Genomic DNA, 11,494 nt, shown 5'->3' with positions numbered 1-11,494 from the left:
AGAAACAAAACTATTTACATGGGAAAGCTCCCAACAAGCAAAAGAAGAACGAAAAATATTTTTGGGTTTTCTTTTTAATTACTACTACTACAAGCATGGAAAGTAAACTAGCTAAAAGCTACAACTAATTTTTTTGGTTTTTCTTAAGGTTTTTCAAACACACAAGAAGAAAGCTCAAAAAGAAAATAAACTAGCATGGATTATACAATGAAAAAGTATGAGCACCAACACTGGCATGAGTGTGTGAACATGAATGTAATGTCGGTGAGAAATACGTACTCCCCCAAGCTTAGGGTTTTGGCCTAAGTTGGTCTATGCCCATGGATCAAAACTGCCCTCTCTGGTGTACTGACGAGGGTCTTCAGGGTGCCACTGTTTGGCGATCTCCTCCGGATCCCACTGATAAACAGACTGACGATGAGGATCAGATAGTGGCTTCGGCTTTGGAGCTGATGTCAGGCTCTAGTATGCCTGAACGGCCTCCGGCAAAATAAGGTACGTGCCTAAAAATATGTTGAATAAAGAGGGAGCAAGCAAGGTAATAGTCTCAAAGTGATTCTTACCAAACATCAGTCTATAGTTAAGCATCTTCTTCTTATTCTTAACAATAAAATCATGTGCTACCATGCTCTTATAATCTATAAAAATATGAGGCAGCAACTTTTCCTCTTTCTCATAATGCGTAATAGGTATGTTAAAGTGTGCAGCAAGGCGCGAGGCGAAGATGGCTCCTAAGACGGGACCCTTTGTACGGTTCAGATTTAACTGTTTAGCAACAATAGCGCCTAAACTGAAAGTGGTATCACGAAACAGAGCACAACGCAAAATAACAATATTAGGGGCACTAAGATTTCCACAGTTCCCACTACCAATTAAGCACCTACTAGCAAATATTGCAAAGTAACATAGAACAAGAAAATGTATGCTAGTGATTCTTGCATCGGAAACTTTCCTCGTTTCCCCTACAACAATCGTATCAATAAATCCCTCCACATCATTACGATGTGGTTCCTCTATGCTGCCCTCAAAGGGTATCCTACAAACCCGGTAAAAATCATAAAGTGACATCTCCTTATGCTCATCATATAAATAAAATTCCACCGAAGGTGGTGATCTCCTAGCATGGAAATGAAAAGTTTGCACAAAAACATTGGTGAGTAAGAGATACTGTTCGCGCTGGTCGTAGAGGAAGTCGATGAGGCCTGCATTCTTAGCCAAATAATAAAAATCTTCATAAATCCCGGCTTCTCTCAAGAACTCATCACAAGGCCATTCACACGGCCGAACCTCCGCAGTACGAGGGAGATTATACTTGGGCTTCTTATTTTCTTCACTTTCCTTATCCTTCGAGCTTCGGCTCGATGAGCCCTCAAAAATCTCTTCATCTCTTTCTGAAATTTTTAGCAACTTAAAATAAAAGTGAACCAAACTCAACAAAATTGATAGCAACTACTCCTACAAGTGCCAAGAGGCCATATCATGCATTAAAACTACTTTTGACCACATAAATTTGACATGCAAGCTCAAGAACAGGGTCACCTAAGCAGTAAAAATTTGCAATAAATAAAGCACTAGAACAAAAACTAATTGGACCATTGGAGGAGTCACATACCGAAGAACAATCCCCCAAAGCAGTTTTGTGAATGGAGCTTTGAGCAAGGAGATCGAAAATGGCAGCAAAATGAGCTAGAACTCTGGTTTGAGCTGGTGGATGATTTCTTTCTGGAGGAAGACGAAGTGTGTGGGTGCAGGAATAAGTGGAGGGGACCCATGTGGGGTCCATGAGGCAGGGGGGGCCCTCCACCCTCATGGGCACATGGTGGGTCCCCCTGGTGTGTTCTCAGTGCCAATAATTCTTAAATATTTTGGAAAAAACATATTAAATTTTCAGGGCATTTGGAGAACTTTTATTTTTGGGATATTTTTTTATAGCAAAGATAATTCAGAAAACAGACAGAAAATACTGTTTTTGCTTTATTTAATATAAATAATAGAAAGTAAAAAAGAGGTACAGAAAGTTGTGCTTTCTAACTTCATCAATCTCATGCTCATCAAAAGGAATCCACTAACATGAAACCGGAGAAATTTCGAATAACACTAGGTTACCTTAACGGGGATATGCACATCCCCAACAATAAGAATACCATATTTCTTCTTGACAGTAGGAAGAGGAAATTCAAAACCTCCAATAGTAATCGTTGAAAATTTTCCAATAGAATTGATACTGTGGACTTGAGGTTGTTTCCTCAGAAAGTGTACCGTGTGCTCATTACCATTAACATGAAAAGTGACATTGCCTTTGTTGCAATCAATAACAGCCCCTGCAGTATTCAAAAAGGGTCTACCAAGGATAATCGACATACTATCGTCCTTGGGAATATCAAGAATAACAAAGTCCGTTAAAATAGTAACGTTTGCAACCACAATAGGCACATCCTCACAAATACTAACAGGTATAGCAGTTGATTTATTAGCCATTTGCAAAGATATTTCAGTAGGTGTCAACTTATTCAAATCAAGTCTACAATATAAAGAGAGAGGCATAACACTAACACCGGCTCTAAGATCACATAAAGCAGTTTTAACATAGTTTCTTTTAATGGAGCATGGTATAGTTGGTACTCCTGGATCTCCAAGCTTCTTTGGTATTCCACCCTTAAAAGTGTAATTAGCAACCATGGTGGAAATTTCAGCTTTCGGTATCTTTCTTTTATTAGTAACAATATCCTTCATGTATTTAGCATAAGGGTTCATTTTAAGCATATCAGTCAAACGCATTTCAGCAAAGCGCTCAAAATCCTCATCATCCTTTTTCTTGGATGGTTTAGGAGGAAAAGGCATGGGTTTCTGAACCCATGGTTCTCTTTCTTTAACGTGCTTCCTAGCAACAAAGTCTCTCTTATCATAACGTTGATTCTTTGATTGTGGGTTATCAAGATCAACAACAGGTTCAATCTCTACATCATTATCATTGCTAGGTTGAGCATCAACATGAACATCATCATTAACATTACCACTAGGTTCATGTTCATCACCAGATTGTGTTTCAGCATCAGAAATAGAAATATCATTGGGATTCTCAGGTGTGTCAATAACAGGTTCACTGAGAATGCAAAGTCCTATCATTTTTCTTTTCTTCTTCTTAGAAGAACTAGGTGGATCAATATTAGTTCTCTGAGAATATTGCTCAATTCTCTTAGGGTGGCCCTCAGGATACAAAGGTTCCTGAGTCATTTTACCCCCTCTAGTCAGAACTCTAACAACATTATCATTTTTCTTATTATTTAATTCATTGAGCAAATCATTCTGAGCCTTAAGTACTTGTTCTACTTGAGTGGTAACCATAGAAGCATGTTTACTAATAAGTTTAAGTTCACCTTTAACTCTAGACATATAATCACTCAAGTGTTCAAGCATATCAGCATTGTGTTTCAATTGTCTACCAACATAAGCATTAAAGTTTTCTTGTTTAACAATAAAATTATCAAACTCGTCTAAGCATTGGCTAGCAGACTTATAACGGGGAATATCACCTTCATCAAATCTATAGAGAGAATTTACCTTTACTACCTGTATCGGGTTATCAAGACCATGTATCTCTTCAATAGGTGGTAAATTCTTAACATCTTCATCTTCAATACCTTTTTCTTTCATAGATTTCTTTGCTTGTTGCATATCTTCAGGACTGAGAAATAGAATACCCCTTTTCTTCGGAGTTGGCTTAGGAATTGGTTCAGGAAGTGTCCAATCATTTTCATTACTCAACATATTATTCAATAGCAATTCAGCTTGATCAACAGTTCTTTCCCTGAAAACACAACCAGCACAACTATCCAGGTGGTCTCTGGAAGCATCAGTTAGTCCATTATAAAAGATATCAAGTATTTCATTTTTCTTGAGAGGATGATCAGGCAAAGCATTAAGTAATTGGAGAAGCCTCCCCCAAGATTGTGGGAGACTCTCCTCTTCAATTTGCAGAAAATTATATATTTCCCTTAACGCAGCTTGTTTCTTATAAGCGGGAAAATATTTAGCAGAGAAGTAATAAATCATATCCTGGGGACTACGTACACAACCAGGATCAAGAGAATTAAACCATGTTTTAGCATCACCCTTTAATAGAACGGAAACAACTTAAGGATAAAGTAATAGCGAGTTTTCACATCATGAGTATACAGGGTGGCTATATCATTTAATTTAGTAAGATGTGCCACAACAGTTTCAGATTCATAGCCATAGAAAGGATCATATTCAACTAAAGTAATTAACTCAGGATCAACAAAGAAATCATAATCCTCATCGGAAATAAAGATAGGTGAAGTAGCAAAAGCAGGGTCATATTTGATTCTAGCATTCAAAGACTTTTCTTTAAGCTTAGCTAATAATTTCTTAAGATCAGATCTATCATTGCAAGCTAAGAAGTGATAGAGGCAAAGGTGTCCCGATGTTTCGATGAGATGGTGGCTATCGTTTTCTGTGGGAGTCGACCTTGACGATCCGACTACGAACGTGCGAGACGTCGCGCCTTAGCAATCGCTAAACCAACTTCCGAGGGGTTATTGATCACGCCGGAGCACGATCAACCTGACCACGAGGGCCTGTTTCCTACGAGCAAACGAAGAACAAGCAAGAAACTGAGATTGCAATCTGGATATTGCGAATATAAGATGAAAGCTTTATTGATCAAGGTGGGGTTCTGTGACGTCTTGGTCTGGTCGTTGGACACAAACGAAGTACGCGAAGTTGCAGCTATGGCGAACTTTTAATCTAAACAAAACCCAAAGTCTAAACGACGCCCTAAGGGCTGTATATATGGAGGAAGAGAGGGGAATTTCGTGGCCCTTGAGGGTGGGGTCCGAAACCAACCCTAACTCTTGTTTCCCCACACATACGGACTCTAAAAATAGCCTATACTTAAGTATTTCGAAATTACATGGGCATGGCCCATTAATAAGGTGACGCAGCACCTAGAATAGCCTATGGACGAATATTATGAAGTGGCATCTTGTATATTTCGTCCATGGCTTCATGCACTCCTTATGGCGGCTTCAAAGTCCTGAAATCATCACTTGTAACTCCGTTCTTGATCCCCTTGCGCATGCCATCAACTCCATGCGTGTTCTTGCTCCAATGTTCATCCTTCTCCAAGCTAGGCCCTTCATTTGAAAGCAAAACAAATGTATCCAATTTAGGCAGCATCATAATCTCATGAACATTAGAATCATTACCAAGAAACGAAAGTACCTCGTAATTTAATTGGTGTGCGCGAGCTCTAGTAATTGGTCCAGTATATGTAACAGTAGGGGCTGTGGGTGTAACAATGGTATTGATGTCCTCATCATCCTCCCCTTCTTGAAATGAAGTCGTCCTCGACGGAAGCTCATCTTCCTCACCCAAATAAGGCTTCAAATCTGCAATGTTAAAAGTGGGACTAACCCCAAAATCTGCAGGTAGCTCAAGTTTATATGCATTATCATTTATTTTCTCTAAAACCTTAAAAGGACCATCAGCACGTGGCATTAGCTTTGATTTGCGCAGATTAGGAAATCTATCTTTACGCAAATGTAACCAAACAAGATCTCCAGGTGCAAACACAACATGTTTTCTACCCTTACCTCCAGCAAGTTTATATTTAGCATTCATACGCTCAATGTTTTCCTTAGTTAACTCATGCATTTTTAAAATCAATTCAGAACGTTCTTTAGCATCAAAATTAACCTTCTCCGAAGATGGAAGAGGCAACAAATCAATAGGTGCACGAGGTAGGAAACCATACACAATTTCAAAAGGGCACATCTTAGTAGTAGAATGCAATGAACGATTATAAGCAAATTCAATATGAGGCAAGCATTCTTCCCACATTTTCTTGTTATTCTTCAAAACAGCCCTAAGCATAGTAGACAATGTTCTATTGACTACTTCAGTTTGTCCATCAGTTTGGGGGTGACAAGTAGTACTAAAAAGCAGCTTAGTCCCCAACTTAGCCCATAAACATCTCCAAAAGTGGCTAAGAAATTTAGTATCACGATCTGAAACAATAGTATTTGGCACACCATGTAAGCGAATAATTTCACGAAAGAACAAATCAGCAACATTAACAGCATCATCGCTTTTATGACATGGTATAAAGTGTGCCATTTTCGAGAACCTATCCACGACAACAAATATGCTATCCCTCCCCTTCTTTGTTCTAGGTAAACCTAAAACAAAGTCCATAGATATATCCTCCCAAGGAACACTAGGTACAGGCAAAGGCATATATAAACCATGAGGATTGAGTCGTGACTTAGCTCTTTGACATGTAGTGCAGCGAGCAACAAAACGCTCAACATCCCATCTCATCTTTGGCCAAAAGAAATGTGTAGCAAGTATATCCTCCGTCTTCTTGACGCCAAAGTGTCCCATTAATCCTCCTCCATGCGCCTCCTGCAACAACAAAAGACGAACAGAGCTAGCTGGAATGCATAGCTTGTTAGCACGAAACACAAATCCATCGTTAAGAACGAACTTGTTCCAAGTTCTCCCTTCCTTACAATTCTGCAATACATCTTTAAATTCAGCATCATTAACATATTGATCTTTGATGGTCTCCAAACCAAATATTTTAAAGTCAAGTTGTGAAAGCATAGTATAACGACGAGACAAGGCATCAGCAATAACATTTTCTTTACCCTTCTTGTGTTTAATCACATAAGGGAAAGTCTCAATGAATTCAACCCATTTAGCATGTCGACGGTTCAGTTTTGCTTGACTTTTAATGTGTTTCAAAGATTCATGATCAGAATGTATAACAAATTCCTTGGGCCATAAATAATGTTGCCATGTTTCTAAGGTCCGAACAAGAGCATATAATTCTTTATCATAAGTAGAATAGTTCAGACTAGGCCCACTCAATTTTTCAGAAAAGTATGCAACAGGTTTTCCATCTTGTAATAACACACCTCCTAATCCAATTCCACTAGCATCACATTCAAGCTCAAAAGTCTTATTGAAATTAGGAAGTTGGAGTAAAGGAGCATGTGTCAACTTATCTTTCAATACCGTGAAGGCTTCTTCCTGTGCGGTACCCCAAACAAAAGGTACATCCTTCTTTGTAAGCTCATTGAGAGGTGCAGCAATGGTGCTGAAATCTCTCACAAAAAGCCGATAGAAACCAGCGAGGCCAAGGAAACTCCTCACTTGTGTGACCGTTTTGGGCTGCGGCCAACTCTCAATAGCTTCAATCTTGGCTTTATCAACTTCAATTCCCTGTGGAGTAACAACATAGACAAGAAAAGATACTCGGTCGGTGCAAAAGGTGCACTTTCCAAGGTTACCAAACAAACGTGCATCACGTAGAGCAATAAAAACAGCACGTAAATGTTCCAAATGTTCCTCCAAAGATTTGCTATAAATCAATATGTCATCAAAGTAAACTACCACAAATCGTCCAATGAAAGCACGTAAAACTTCGTTCATTAACCTCATGAAAGTACTAGGTGCATTAGTTAACCCAAAAGGCATGACTAACCACTCATATAATCCAAACTTAGTTTTAAATGCTGTTTTCCATTCATCTCCCAATTTCATACGAATTTGATGGTAACCACTACGCAAATCAACTTTGGAGAATATTGTAGAGCCACTCAATTCATCAAGCATATCATCTAGCCTAGGAATAGGATGACGATAACGAATAGTAATATTATTAATGCCTCTACAATCAACGCACATACGCGACGTACCATCCTTTTTCGGCACTAAAATGATAGGAACGGCACAAGGACTAAGGGATTCGTGTATATAACCTTTGTCGAGCAGTTCTTGTACTTGACGCATAATCTCCTTCGTCTCCTCTGGATTGGTACGGTATGGTGCACGGTTGGGTAATGATGCACCGGGAATTAAGTCAATTTGATGCTCAATCCCGCGAATAGGTGGTAATCCCGGTGGCACGTCTTGTGGAAAGACGTCGGCGAACTCCTGCAAAATGTTAGTGACAGCAGGAGGCAAAGAGGAAGGCACGTCCTCGAATGAAAATAATGCCTCTTTGCACACAAAAGCATAGCAAACAGATTTGCTAAAATCTAGATCATCAATATCAGATTTGGTGGCAAGTAAACATGCACTTTTCAATTTAATTTCAGAAGCAACACTAGATTGTTTATTATTATTAGGCTGCATTTGTTGCTCAAATTCTTTTGCCACAATCTGATTTTCACTCTTAGTTTTCTCCTGTTTTGCTTTATTAGCTCTATTAATATCATCTTTCAAAATGGAATCAGGAGTCATAGGAAGCAAAGTAATATTTTTATCCTTATGAACAAGAGTATACTGATTGTTTCTACCATGGTGAATAGAATTTTTATCAAATTGCCATGGTCTACCAAGTAATAAGGAACATGCTTGCATAGGTACCACATCACAATCAACATAATCCGCATATGTAGAGATACTAAAATGCACACGAACAGTACGTGTGACCTTAACCTTGCCGCTGTTGTTGAACCATTGGATGTAGTAAGGATGTGGATGTGGTCTTGTGGTGAGAGATAGCTTCTCCACCATCTCGATGCTAGCCAAGTTGTTGCAACTCCCTCCATCTATGATCACGCGAACAGAACGTTCCTTCACAACTCCCTTTGTATGGAACAAATTATGCCTCTGATTTTGCTCAGCTTGTGTAACCTGCACACTCAAAACACGTTGAGCAACTAAACATTCATACCTGTCAGCATCTTCAGGAGCCATGTATTGCGTCTCATGATCAGAATCGTCTCCACCGTGTTCGTCACGTGTAATAAGAGCCAAAGTCTCCTCATCATAGTCACTAGCGGACTCATACCCACCATCCTCAGTAACAATCATCACACGCTTAGATGGGCATTCTCTCGCATAATGACCTCCACCCTTGCAACGTCGACAAATAATATCATGTGTTTGCCCTGTTGATGCCATGGATGAAGAAGAGCTCTTTGCAGGCCCAGAAGGTGTGCTCTTGGCAGATAGTGGTGATTGTGCCTGCTTTATTGTATCACGGTTGGAGGTGGCAGCCGACGGAGGCGCCGGTGTAGTAGAACGTGTGGAAGTAGATGATGCACGTGGTGTCCATGAAGAAGGTCGACCTGCAGAAAAGTTAGTCCGCGCCAATGCCTGTCGATCCTGCACTTCACGTTCAGCTTTACAAGCAAGATGGAATAAACGAGTGATATTAGTATACTCCTTATACTCTAGAATCGTCTGAATCTCTCTATTTAATCCACCCATAAAACGTGCAAGCATAGCTTCATTCTCCTCAACAATACCACATCTAATCATGCCAGTTTGTAATTCCTGATAATATTCTTCTACAGAATTTTTTCCCTGTCTTAAGCGCTGCAATTTTTGAAGTAATTCACGTTGATAATATGGTGGAACCCAACGAGTACGCATAGCAGTTTTCAAAGCAGCCCAAGTAGCAGGAATGGGATATAATCTACAATGCTCAGACCACCAAACACATGCAAAACTAGTGAATGCACAAACAGCAGCAGGAACACGTCTCTCCTCGGGATATTGTAAACATGTAAATCGTTGTTCAGTTTCTAACTCCCAAGTAAGATATATATCAGGAACATATCTACCCTCAAATGGTGGAATATTCAATTTTAGTTTAGGGAGATGGTCATGATCTCGTACCTGAGGGTGAGCCCTACCATTGCCATTATTTGCATGTGGACGACCTGATGGTTGCTGTGCTGGTGGTGGCACGTAGTTCTGATTTTGATCAACCTCATCCTCGTAATCGCCAGCAAAATCATCCTCCTCCGCATCAGCAGCAGGAGCCACAGAAGTAGCAACAGCAGCACCAACAGTTTGGCCAGGTGCAAGAGGGAGACGGCTCGCTCGGCGGAGGGCTGTTTCACGATGTGTAGGTAGTCGTCGTCGTTGTTGTTGTTGTAGAGGTGCGTTAGGTGCAGCCGGTGGTGGTGGTGTAAGACGCGCGAGCAATTCATTAAACCTGTTATCGAGCTTTGTTTCGAACGTCTTCTCCATGTCATCTATCTTCTCCATGGCCTCTTCAAATCTGTTTAGCACATCCTGCACCTGTCCATTCATCATTTGCTGAAATTTATCATGCAACTCCTGATTCGTCATGTTCTCCCAGTCAGTCTCGTCGGCTTGTGATCCTGCCATGGTTAGCAACAATAGAAAACACACAAGAATATGATCCTACAGAATACTAACAAGAGGTGGTGGTGGCGGGTGTCACAAATCCGTCAAGCAAATCTCAAATTCTTACCAGTTCTTACCCAGCAGCAGGCGGTGATCGGCAACCGTTGTAGTCAAAACTCTCAAAAGCTTGGATAGAGCGATTGCCAGGGAGAGTCAAACGCACGACGTAGAGGTATGCCTCCCAATTCGAAGTTTTTTCCTGGAAGTTTCAACCGTCGTTGACTATGACAACAGTCGCGACCGACTATTAAGATCCTCGCGACTATGGCAGGGCGGTACGCTCTGCTCTCTCGCGACCTCCACTCTAATCAAAAGACTTTGGAGCTGGGAAGGCTTATAGTATGGTAGCAAAAAGGGTCAGCAATAATCAATTCAGAGATGCAAAGTTGAATAAACGCTCAACGACGGTACTGTGCTGGTCCTAGGCTAGACCGTGCTAGAGACGCGAGCCTAGAACACTAACAAAATCACGACGCTGCACGTAAATAAGGGAAAAGCACACTCTGGAACTTTTTTTTTTCGCTTTTTTTTGCGCTCCTCTTTTTTTTGCGCTCTTTTTTTTTGCGAAAAATTACTATAATGGCGAGTGTCTCAAAACTCTTCCCTCGTCAAACTGATAGGATGGGCACGAAAAAAAAATTCACTTTTTTCGGAAATCAGGGCAGCGACGACGAAAAAGTGCGACAAAAAATCACTATGATGGCACGTGGCTCAAAAGACTTAGAAAAGCCTAAAAATAGGATAGGGAAAAAATATTTTTGCCCGTGAAAATTTTGGCCTAAAAACTGCCCGGGGGTCTCCAGACTCTTTTTTTTTTCTGAGACCTACGCAGGCAAGGAAACACGAATCGGAATTGAGATTGATCTCAAGAACAAACCTAATATGAGAAGAACTCGGATTGGTGGTGGATATATGGTTGTGGTATATGGCAGCGGTGGTGGTATATGGTAGCGGTGGTGGTATATGGATAGAGATTGATGGTGGTATATGGATACGGATTGGTAGTGGTATATGGATAAGGATTCAGAGCGGTGGCGGATAAGCAAAAGTGGTAGATGGGCGATGATGATGGTGCGGCGGCGGCATGACAACTTATGACCAGAACTCGAAACTCTAAAAGACTAGACTCTAAGACCAGCAACTTGACACGACGATGCAACCGCAAATTCAACAAAGCAAAAACCCTAAAAAGATTATGCAAAGGCTCAGATTGGTTCGGATATGATGAACTAACCCTAATTTTTTTTGTGGCTTTTTCGTGGACTGTAGGTATGAAGAACAGACTCGATCTAATCTACGA

The sequence above is a fragment of the Triticum urartu genome, chromosome 2A (assembly GCF_056163025.1).
Source record: "Triticum urartu cultivar PI428250 chromosome 2A, HENAU_Tu73, whole genome shotgun sequence".
NCBI classification, from domain to species: Eukaryota; Viridiplantae; Streptophyta; class Magnoliopsida; order Poales; family Poaceae; genus Triticum; species Triticum urartu.
This window is presented reverse-complemented; position numbering follows the sequence as displayed.